The following is an 11,628-nucleotide window of genomic DNA, read 5'->3' on the forward strand; positions in this document are numbered from 1 at the left end:
AAGAGGGAAGTTCTAAAGAACAGCAACCGGGGAGGGTGTGGGTACATGACAGCTAGTTGAAACTATGTCCTTCATGAACTCTGCTCACCTTGCTTCCCAGGAATTAATGAGGCATGCCAATAAGTCAGGGATCTACACATTTACAATATGGATTAAGGTGGCTAAATAAGTGGAGAGACAGGTTCCCATATTGTCTGTTCTGAGGGTTGCTTTATGATTTGGTCATGTACATGGATGGCATTCACTCAGACATATTAAGGTGTATTTTTATTCATAAGATTTAGGTTTATGTTGTGTTTGTAGGTCTTAAGAGGAGATACATGATTCAGAGAGAGCATTTAGGCAGGTCCTTGGGCATTGTTAACAAGGAAGAATATCTGGAGGTATAGGAAGAGATAGGGTGTGGAGGCAGCCACATACACTTGTTACAGTGAGGTGCAAGTCCCAGATGCAGGGATTCTTTTGTCCCTTTGTTATTCCCTACTCCTCTTCTGCCCTTCTAGTTGCATTCTCCTTAGGAATACATTTGCTTAGACTTAGTAGGGCGTGTTACTCCTGGTGAACAGGCTTGAAGAGCAAATATGGGTGTTAAGGTCCCAGTAGTGAACTAGAGATACCAACTGCCCCTATGCATACACACCTTCAAACTCCAAGCAGAAGGCTTGGAATGTGGCTTAGTGATAGAGTGCTTGCTTAGCATGCATTCCATTCCTCAGTACCACACAAACAGAAAAAGCCTGAAGTGGCTTTATGGTTTATGTGGTAGAGTTCTAACCTTGAGCAAAAAAAGAAGCTCAGGGACAGTTCTCAGGCCCTTAGTTCAAGCCCCAGGACTGGCAAGCAGAGTTGCTCCTGCCCCGCACACACTTTAGAAAAAAAAAATTGCAGAACACTAACCAATGCCTAGCAGAGGCAATGTGATCCCAAAATAATAATAGTGAAAGAGCCCTTGCTAGATGCTAGGGACTGTACTGGATATTTTTCACATCCAAGCCTATGCTGTTACTCCCATTCTATAAAGATACTTGGTGGTAGTGGTGGTGGTGGTGGTGGTTATTCTTTTTGTGCTTATCTTAGGCTTGAACTCAGAGCCTGGGCACTCTCCCTGAGCTTTTTTGCTCAAGGCTAGCACTCTACCACTTTACACCACAGCTTCTCTTCCAGCTTTTTGGTGGTTATTTGGAGATATTAGTCTCACAGACTTTCCTGCCCTTAGAACTGGAATTCTCAGATCTCAGCCTCCTTAGAAGCTAGAATTATAAGTTTGAGCCATGGGTACCCAGAAATAAAGACACTTTTATCAGTAAACCTGTCTATGACCAAAATCCTGAGAAATGGATGAACTACAAATTTGAACCTGGTTCTGATTACAAAGAAGTCTGCTCAGTGTCAGAAACTCAAGCTTCTTACCCATTTCCCTACCCTAACCCCTATACACACACCTCTTAGACTGAAAAGAGAAAAGCAGATTGGGAAAAGCTACATTTATGACTGGAAAAAACTGGTGTTGCTTCCCTCCTACTTAGGACTTTGAGTAAGTGAAAAGAATGATAAAGAGGTAAGAGGAGCCTTGTTACTTCTAGGAGGCTGGGCCCTCCTGACTCAACGAAAAAAACAGCAGGGTTAAGGAAAAGCATCAAGCAGAAATGCACACACATTTAGCCTCCACTTATCACTTGGAAATCTAAGTGCAAGGACAGTTTCTCAGTGAGGTATGAACATAACCAGCATGAGGGAAGGGGTTCTGGCAGCATGATAACTACAAATAATGCCAAAGCCTCTAAATGGTCAGCCTTCTTACAGAACTCACTACCACCCCTGATGAAAGAATTATTTGTGATATATTTCCATAATCATTACTCAAGAATTCATCATACACAAATAGGAGACTTTGTAAACTAGCAAAGCCAGTGCTCTTTTAGAGTTAGGGATTGGGTTTTGTTTTGTTTTGTTCTGTTTTGTTGCAGTAGTAGGATTCATTCTCAACAAAATTTTCTGTGGAGCCATCTACTAATCCATAAGTGTAATAATCAGTGTTAGAATTAAATCATATGGCTGGCCGCTGGTGGTTCACGCCTGTAATCCTAGCTACTCAGGAGGCTGAGATCTGAGGATTGTGGTTCAAAGCCAGCCCGGGCAGGAAAGTCTATGAAACTCTTATCTCCAGTAAATCACCAGAAAACCAGAGATGGTGCTGTGGCTCAAGTGGTAGAGCGCTTGCCTTGAGCTGAAGAGCTGAGGGACAGCACCCAAGCCCAGAGTTCAAGCCCCACCACTAACAAACAAAAAAGAAAAAAATAAAGAATTAACTCCCATGATTTGTAAGATCGACTTAAAGACACAAATCTAGGACTAGGGATATAGCTCATTGGTACAGTCATTGCCTAACACACAGGAAGCCCTGGGTTCTAACCCAGTACTCCAAATAAAGGAACAAGAAAGAAAGAAATCAGCAACTGTCACCATAGTTAAATCTGTTGGAGCATATTAGCAGCTTTGTATTTTGTACTCAAATCCATAAAATACAACTCAACCACAGAACTCTTAAATGACCTCACATAACACAGAAAAACATTGTGCCTAGATTAAAAAGAGGAAATGCATGGTCAAGGGAGCAAAGAATCCTGCTCAGGGTTTACATACCCTTATCATCTGGTCACTAGTTTCCCACATCAGTTACTCAAACATTTTTAAGACAATTATGGAAAATCCAAGACCCTTTGTCATTGGAACAGCTGCCACCTGCTACATTTTACTTTCCAGTGGCCTCCTTTCCAAGTACCTTTCATTAGTACTTAATGAAAGCTATCCATAATAAGCCAGCAATAATGCAAGTGTTTATTTTGACTGCCACTTGACCTTGACCAGTGCTAGTAATTCATTTGTTGAGAAAATGTTTAAGATCATATGAGCCAAGCACCTTGGAGATACAAAGTAGATATAAGATAAAATTTCTGTACTTGAAAAGCTCACAGAGAGTCCTATAAACAGTCACAAGAACAAGTTTAGAATAGTTCCCACAGTGAGGATAATTATGCCAAGTTAGTGTTAAATTTGACAAATGGTTTCTTGCTACCTATAAATATCTAGATTTATCTCTAACAGGTATATCTATTCTCTACTGAATGATTTAGTCCCATGAAGTAACAAAATGCCTACAGATTCTCTGTCAGAATGAAAATTTGCACAAGAAAATAAAGATAGCTAGATTTAAATATTAGTGCCAAATCCTCTGGATCAGGGTAACTGCCAGGAATATTGTGAATAGGGGTCAGATGTTTTGTTCCACTTAGCAGGGAAGAGGGTTGCCATAAATTAAGGAGGTAGGGAAGACACTACTTATGCAAAGTCTTCCTTTATAGGATGTGTAATGAGGAAGGAAACCAACACTATTGCTAGATATTTAGGAGAAAAACCTTCTTGGAAAAGGGTTCCATATCAAATGTACTTCAGTATTGAGAATCCACCATGTCCTTAGGCTAAATAATAAGAAGCCTAGTTTTTGTACTAGACTCCTGATCCTTTATGTCAAGGAAAATGGAAAGGATATGTGTCTGAAATCCAGGATATACTTTTAATAAGGCAAGACTAGTATCTAGCAAGGAGGGCCATTCATAGGTCAGTCTGAAGAGGCTTCCACATGCCTATCCAATGTCCACTTTTCCCATCTTCCTTACAAGACCTTCCATTTTCTGAGTAACACCAGTTTACTTAGCCCAAAGAAGACTGCTGAAGATCTAAGTCTACCCAATGAAATGTGAGTAGAAGCTTCCTCTTTTTTGCTTCTTGCAGTATGAACATGATGGCTTAGAATGCTAGGCTGTGCCAGCACTGGTGTTTCATGCCTGTGATCCTTGCTACTCAGGAGGCTGAGATCTGAGGACTGCGGTTCAAAGTCAGCCTGGGCAGAAAACTCTGTGAGACCATTATCTCTAGTTAATCGCCAGAAAATCAGAAGTGGCTCTGTGGCTCAAGTGATAGAGCACACATCTCAGGCTGAAAAGCTGAGGGACAGCGCCCAGGCCCAGAGTTCAAGACCCACAACTGACAAAAAAAAAAAAAAGAAAGAAAGAAAGAGAAAAAGAATGCTAGGCATTGACTCTGAAATACTATGTGACCCTTGAAGACAGAAAGAAGTCATCTAATACAAAACTGACCATAGGGCTAGGAAGGTGGCTTAGTGGTAGAGTGCTTACCTAGCATTCATGAAGCCCTTGGTTCAGTTCCTCAGACCATATTAACAGAAAAAGCCAGAAGTGGTGCTGTGGCTCAAGTGATAGCGTACTAGCCTTGAGCAAAAGAAGCTCAGGGACAGTGCCCAGGCCCTGAGTTCAAGCCCCAGGACTGGCAAAAATAAATAAATAAAATAATGGAACACATCTAGAATCCTAGCTACTCAGAAGATTACAAGTTTTAGGCCAGCCCTACCCCACTGGAGATGGAGAAGAAAAGAGACCTTAGCTCCAAATCAAGATACAACCAGCAGGACAGGAGGGTGCTTGCTCAAGTGCTTGTGTACCATGCTCAAAGCTCTGAGTTCAATCCCCAGTACTGAAAAACAGCATAACAATTAAAAAGAAAGGTAGCTTCTGTTTTGTTTTATAACATTATAAACATTTTCCTGTACCTGAAAATATTTACAATGACTACACATTATACCATCTATATGAATCAATTTAAGGAGCTATTCCCACTTAGTAGATTTTCATTTCTTTTTCATTCTAATGAAGCAGTTCTCAAATGAGCTCTTTTGTGTGCTGATCTTGTATTTGCCTATATTCATAACAGAATTGATTAGAATCTTCAGGTCATGTTGACCAGGAAGGAACATTTTTAAATCTCATGAGCTACCATGCCTGGCTTAATATATAGTATATTTTTAATCTGTATTTCTCTATGCAGATTCTGAAGTAGGAAGCAGAACTTGTCTTAATACTAAGATTGGTAACACCTAACAAAGCCAAGACACTTTATAGACAAATTCCCGGTACTTATCCAGAGCAATGATTGTCTCGATCTTTTTTCCCCTATAGCAGATCAGAATAAATTTTGTACAACATAGGAAAATTGCATACCATTGACAATTGATATTAAACTAGATCTAGCCCTGATAACACTTCAGCATGTTATTTTCTCAAATTAACATTTCTATTTGTATGTTTACATATATATATATATGTATATGTATGTGTGTGGGTATATATATATATATGTATATATCTATATCTATATCTATCTATCTATCTATGCACATCAGAATTGGGGGCTTGAACTCAGGACCTGAATGCTGTCCCTTAGCCACATCTCTGTAATTGGAGATGAGAGTCATGGACTTTCCTGTCTAGTCTGGCTTTGCAACCATGATCCTCATATCTCAGCATCCCAAGTAGCTAAAATTACAGGCATGAGCTACCTATGTCCAGCAACATTTCTTTCTTTCCTTTCTTTCTTTCCTTTCTTTCTTTCCCTCTTTCTTTTCTTTCTCTCTCTCCCTTTCTTTGCTTTCTTTCTTTCTTTCTTGTCAGTCATGGGGCTTGAACTCTGGGCCTGGGTGCTGTCCCTGAGCTCTTCAGCTCAAGACAAGCTCTCTACCACTTGAGCCACAGCTCTACTTCTGTTTTTCTGGTGGTTAATTGGAGATAAGAGTCTCATGGACTTTTCTGCCCGGGCTGGCTTTGAACCGCAATCCTTCTCCTGAGTAGCTAGGATTACAGGCATCAGCCACCAACACCAGGCTTCCAGCAACATATTTTTTTAAGCTCCCATCCTGGAGCTCAAACTCAGGGCTTGAGCTTCTTTTGCTCAAGGCTAGCACTCTACCATTTGAGCCACAGTGCCACTTCTGGCTTTTTCTGTTTATGTGGTACTAAGGAATTGAACCCAGGGCTTCATGCATGCTAGGCAAGCACTCTATACCACTTAGCCACATTCCCAGCCCAACATTTCTTTTATTGTTGCTTTGTTTCTTTGTTTAGTCAAGCAGATGAACTTATAGATGATAATATCTACATGAACTGATGTGACTATTACGGATCTCATACAGACTTCTTTCTGATACTTAGTCTTCATTTCTTTGGGACTTGATCATGGCAAAGTATAAGAAGCTAAGTCTTAATGGATTCAATTCTATGATAAATGCCAAGAAATACACTTGAGTGATAAAAAGAAAGAAGTGGGGACCCTTGTCTTCCATGTTCATCTCACCTCCACTTTCACACATTTTACTATCTACCCAAGGATTTGATGTCTTCCATTTGAAAATAACACCCATAACATCTGAAAAGCTCTTTATGCTGCACTACTGGGTTAGAAAGAAGCCTATCAAAGCATGCAAGCATGCAAACCCCTCCCCCATGTGTTCCAAGGATGCAAAAGCCCTTCTTTCCTAGTGAGTAAACCCTTCCTGCCTAACAGGGTACCAGAATTTCCAGCTGGCCATTTGGGGGGGAATTAGGCTTTAAAGTTCTGTCTTGTCAATTTGTTGGTTGTTTTTTTTTTTTAATTTTTATTATTTATTTATTTATTTATTGCCAGTCTTGGGGCTTGCACTCAGGGCCTGGGCACTGTCTCTGAGCTTCTTTTTACTCAAGCCTAACACTCTACCATGTAAGCCATACTGCCACTTCCAACTTTTTCTGTTTGCGTGGTACTGAGGAATCAAACCTAGGGCTTCCTGCGTGCTAGGCAAGCACTCTACCATAAGCCACATTCCCAGCCCAATCTGTTTTATTTTTACCTTAGCATGTCATATATGCAAATGTATTTTAATCAGATTGGCCCCTTTGCTTTGTCCCAGAATCCCATGCTGTCTTTAATAAGTGACACTGGGAATATCCTCGCATCAACCTGGCACTCTTCTCTAATAACATGGTAGGTACCTCATGTATCTGGATAGTTGACTGGTGTCTTCAAGACCATGGCAGCATTTATAAGCCTAAATCACTCAGGAGGCTCAGAAGAGCTAGCGAAAGAAGAAGCAACAAGAGCACAGAACTGTTCTGGGAGGTGAGGGGGCAGAACAGGAGCTACTATGGAAATATGGGAATTGAATACTAGGGAAGAGATGAAAAGAGTAAATTCCTCATAAGAAAGTCCTCATTGCCACTGGGCGCTGGTGGCTCACGCCTGTAATCCTAGCTACTCAGGAGGCTGAGATCTGAGGATTGTGGTTCAAAGCCAGCCTGGAGAAGGAAAGTCCACATGAGACTCATTTCCAATAAACCCCCAGAAAACAGGAAGTGGTGCTGTGGCTCAAGTAGTAGAGCATTTGCCTTGAGCTGAAGAGCTGAGGGACAGCATCCAGGCCCAAAGTTCTAACCCCGTGACTGACATTAAAAAAAAAAAAGTCCTCACCATTCATTTCCATTGCTTCCCACAGCATACACTTGATGACTATGCCTTGGGAAGCTTCTGTGTAGAATGCTAAGCAGAGTGAAGAAGATGACTTAAGTCACCTGTCTGCTGTTTAGCACGTGAACATTGTGATTGGAATAGAAGACAGACCTCAGGAAGTAAAAATAGTTCCACTCATGGGGCGGTGGGGCAGGGGAAGGGTAATATGAAACTAGGGCCAGGGTGCTGTCCCTTAGCTTTTCACTCTACCACTTAGCTTTTTACTCTACCGTTTGAGCCATACCTCCACTTCTGGCTTTAGCTAATTAATTGAAGATAAGAGTCTCACAGACTTTAGTGCCTGATCTGACTTTGAACCTCAATCCTCAGATTTCAGTCTCCTCCCCATTGTGTGTGTGTGTGTGTGTGTGTGTGTGTGTGTGTGAGAGAGAGAGAGAGAGAGAGAGAGAGAGAGAGAGAGAGAGAGAGAGAGAGAGAGATGCCAGTTTAAGAGCTTGAAACCCAGGTTGTGTGCTGTCCCTGAGATTTTTCTTTTTCAAGGCTAGTGTTCTACCACATGAGCTCTACTTCTAGCTTTTTTAGTGCTTATTTGGAGATAAGAGTCTCATAGACTTTCTTAGCTGGGCGGGCTTCAAACCACCATCCTCAGATCTCAATGTGAGCAGCTAGGATTATAGACCTGAGCCACCAGCAACCAGCTTATTTCTACTCTTGTTAAGAGTCTTCTCCACTCATATATCTGTATTGCTGATTATGAAAAACTTGACAGGAATATTAATATTCACAGATGTTAAATTCTTGGAGAAGATATGATAAATACTGCCATTTAATTTTTTTTTTTTGGTCAGTCATGGGGCTTGAACTCTGGGCCTGGGCGCTGTCCCTCAGCTCTTCAGCTCAAGGCAAGCGCTCTACCACTTGAGCTACAGCGCCACTTCCGGTTTTCTGGTGGTTTATTGGAGATAGGAGTCTCATGGTCTCTCCTGCCCAGGCTGGCTTTGAACCACGATCCTCAGATCTCAGCCTCCTGAATAGCTAGGATTACAGGCGTGAGCCACCAGCGCCCGGCTGCCACTTAATTTTTAATGGTGAAAAACCAAATGCAACCTAAATACCAATGAATGATGGCTAATTGAGTAAACTGCTCCATACACATACATTCACAACAGAAAAATAAGATGGCCCACCTTCATTTATCATTATGAAGAAAACCACAAACTATTACAGACAGCCAAATTGGAATTCAAAAAAAAAAAAAAAGCTGTCACTTGTCACTGGTGGCTCATATCTGTAATCCTAGCTACTCAGGAGGCTGAGATCTGAGAACTATGTGGTCTGAAGCTAGCCCAACAGGAAAGTTCACGAGACTCTCATCTACAATTAACTACCAAAAAAGCTAGAAATGAAGCTGTGGTTCAAGTGGTAGAGCCTAGCCTTGAGCACAAAAACTCAAGGACATTGTCTAGGCCCTGAGTTCAAGCCCCAGGACTGACATAAAAACCAAACAAACAAAAAAGTGTCAAGTGAGCACAAAAACTCAATCGTGGGGCCTGAACTCTGGGCCTGGGCGCTGTCCCTCAGCTCTTCAGCTCAAGGCTAGCGCTCTACCACTTGAGCCACAGCTCCATTTCCGCCTTTTTCTGCTTATGTGGTACTGAGAAATCAAACCTAGGGCCTCAGGCATGCAAGGCAAGCACTCTACCACTGAGCCACCTTCCCAGTCCCAAAAATACATTTTTAGGAAGATTCAAAATAAAGTCTTTAAACATAAGTCTTTAAACATAAGTTATATTTTATTTTGTTTTTGTCCACCCTTTTTAATTTATTTTTACTTTAAATCTATATTGTTTCTATAAACAATAATGCATGTCCTCCCATCAAAAAAAAAAAATAGGTTAGCTAAATCTTTTTACTTCAAATACTTTCCCTCTGATTCCTAAACTATAATGTTTCTACTAACATAAAGGATTGTAGAATAAAATCAGTGCCTATAATACAACAAAATCCAAGGTAGAGGATATCTCCACTCACATGTGTGACTGTAACACCAAAAGTGGAAGCTGTGATTCTAATGCAGGAAAAGAGCAACCTGGGAATTTAGCGTTCTGTACGGAATTCTGAATCTGAGACTAAAGGAGCATCCACTTGGGTTAGAGGTATGGCTCAAGTGGTAGAGCACCAGCCAGTAAACAAAAGCAAGTGTCAAGTTTGAGCACCAGTCTCTGACAAAAAAGGAGCACCCCACTGGTACAGTTGTTTTTATTTTTATGTTTTTATCTTATTGCTAGCTCTGAGGCTTTAACTCAGAGCCTAAGTGCTATACTTGAGTTTTATGCACAAAGCTAGCACTCTGCCACCTGAACTTCACGTCCAACTTTTGGGTGGTTAATTGGATATAAGAGTTACACAGACTTTCCTGCCCAGGCTGGCTTTGAACAATGACAATCAAATCTCAGCCTCTTGGATAGCTAGGATTATAGGCATGAGTCACCTGGCACCCAGCTCACTGGTACAGTTTTTGTTTTTGAGTAATGAACATATTATCCTCTGTTTATTTAGCATAATATAAAATTATATTAGATGCTTTTGTCACTTTCATTTTTTCCAGGTGTTTTTTGGTGTTTTTTTTTTCCTTTTGGTTTTGGGTTTTAGGTTTGGTTCGTTGGTTAGTTTTTTGGTGGAACTGGAGTTTGAACTCAGCAGTTGGTGCTTCCTAAGCCCTGATTCTGTTCTTTTAAGGGTCTGCTATTTTCCCACTGCCTTTTCCTCAGAGCTATACTGAGTAACTTTGAAGTGAGGGAGCTGTATGTGCAAATTACTGATGCCTTTTAATGATTACAATATTTGCAAATGTAACTGTCTTGAAAATGTAACTGCAGCTCTTTCCCAGCTCTCTTAGCTCTTTTTCCCAGCTCTCTCTCTTTCCCAGCTCTCTTTCCCAGCTCTTTTCCCCAGCTCTTTCCCAGGCGTTTCCCAGTCTCATGGAGAGCAAAGATGGTCTGGTGCCAGCTGGAACGATGATTAAACCTATCCCTTACCTGAAAAAAAAAAAAAAAGAAAGAAAAGAAAAGAAAATGTAACTGTAAACCATATTCTTTTTATGAAAAAAAACAAACAAACATTTCTTAGCCAGACACGGCAATACACATCTGCAATCCCAGCTACTTGGAAGACAGAGATAGGGAAACATGGTGGTTTAAAAACAACCAGGCAAAAAGTTGACAAGACGCTTTCTGAAAAATAAAGCAAAAAAGGGGTGTGGCGCAAGTATAGAGCCCCTGCCTAGCAAGTGAGTTGTCCTGAGTTCAAATGGTAATACAGGAAAAAGAAATCCAAGGTCTAAACTTAGAAGATAAGAAAATTAAATATGTATAGTGCATATAGTGTGCAAAGGGAGAGTGAAAAAGAATAACTTCAACCCTTTAAGAAACATTCACTAAGAAAGAGAACCCCTTAAGAGAGGAACACAAAGGCACAATGCCTATGTGGCATCCGATCATGTAAAATAATGTCAAAATGAACTCCAGGAAATGGAAAAGAGATTTTTTTTCTTTATTGTTTCTTTTGTTTTCTTTTTGTCTTGTTTGTTCATTTATCTGTTTGGGGTAGGATAAAGTATGAACAAATGAAGCAGTGATAATCACTAGATACTATGCTGAAAATAAACTATACAACTTGTGGGTGAGGACAGGAGGGAAAAATTGGGAAAGAGGGAAGGAAGGGATAGCATTGTCCAAAAAGAAATGTACTCATTACCTGGCTTATGTAACTGTAAGCTCTCTGTATATCAGCTTTATAACAATATTTTTAAAAAAGAAAGAGAACCCATATAGTGGTTGCTTGAGCCTAAGTGATTAATGGTTAGATTACAGGTTCTAAGTGATTAGAGGTTTGCCATATCTGCTTCATAAACCAGACTCTGCTGTTACTACCCACTCGAACCCAGGTCTCCCACCGTTCAGCTAGCCTTCTGCATCATCTACTCTTGAGACACATACTATGGCTGCACTCTATAGGTTACATGGCATGACTGAACACCATTAATCCAAATACATTTCGATGCAACTGCTAAAGATAAGAGCTTGTATCTGTTTATAATAAAAGGCCTGGTCGGGCACCGGTGGCTCACACCTGTAATCCTAACTACTCAGGAGGCTGAGCTCTGAGGATCATAGTTCAAAGCCAGCCCAAGCAGGAAAACTCATGACACTTTTATCTCCAATTAACTACCAGAAAACCGGAAGAGGTCTGTGGCTCAAGTGGTAGAGTGCTCAC

This window comes from Dipodomys spectabilis, unplaced genomic scaffold (assembly GCF_019054845.1).
Source record: "Dipodomys spectabilis isolate Male_0828 unplaced genomic scaffold, ASM1905484v1 ptg000096l, whole genome shotgun sequence".
NCBI classification, from domain to species: domain Eukaryota; kingdom Metazoa; phylum Chordata; class Mammalia; order Rodentia; family Heteromyidae; genus Dipodomys; species Dipodomys spectabilis.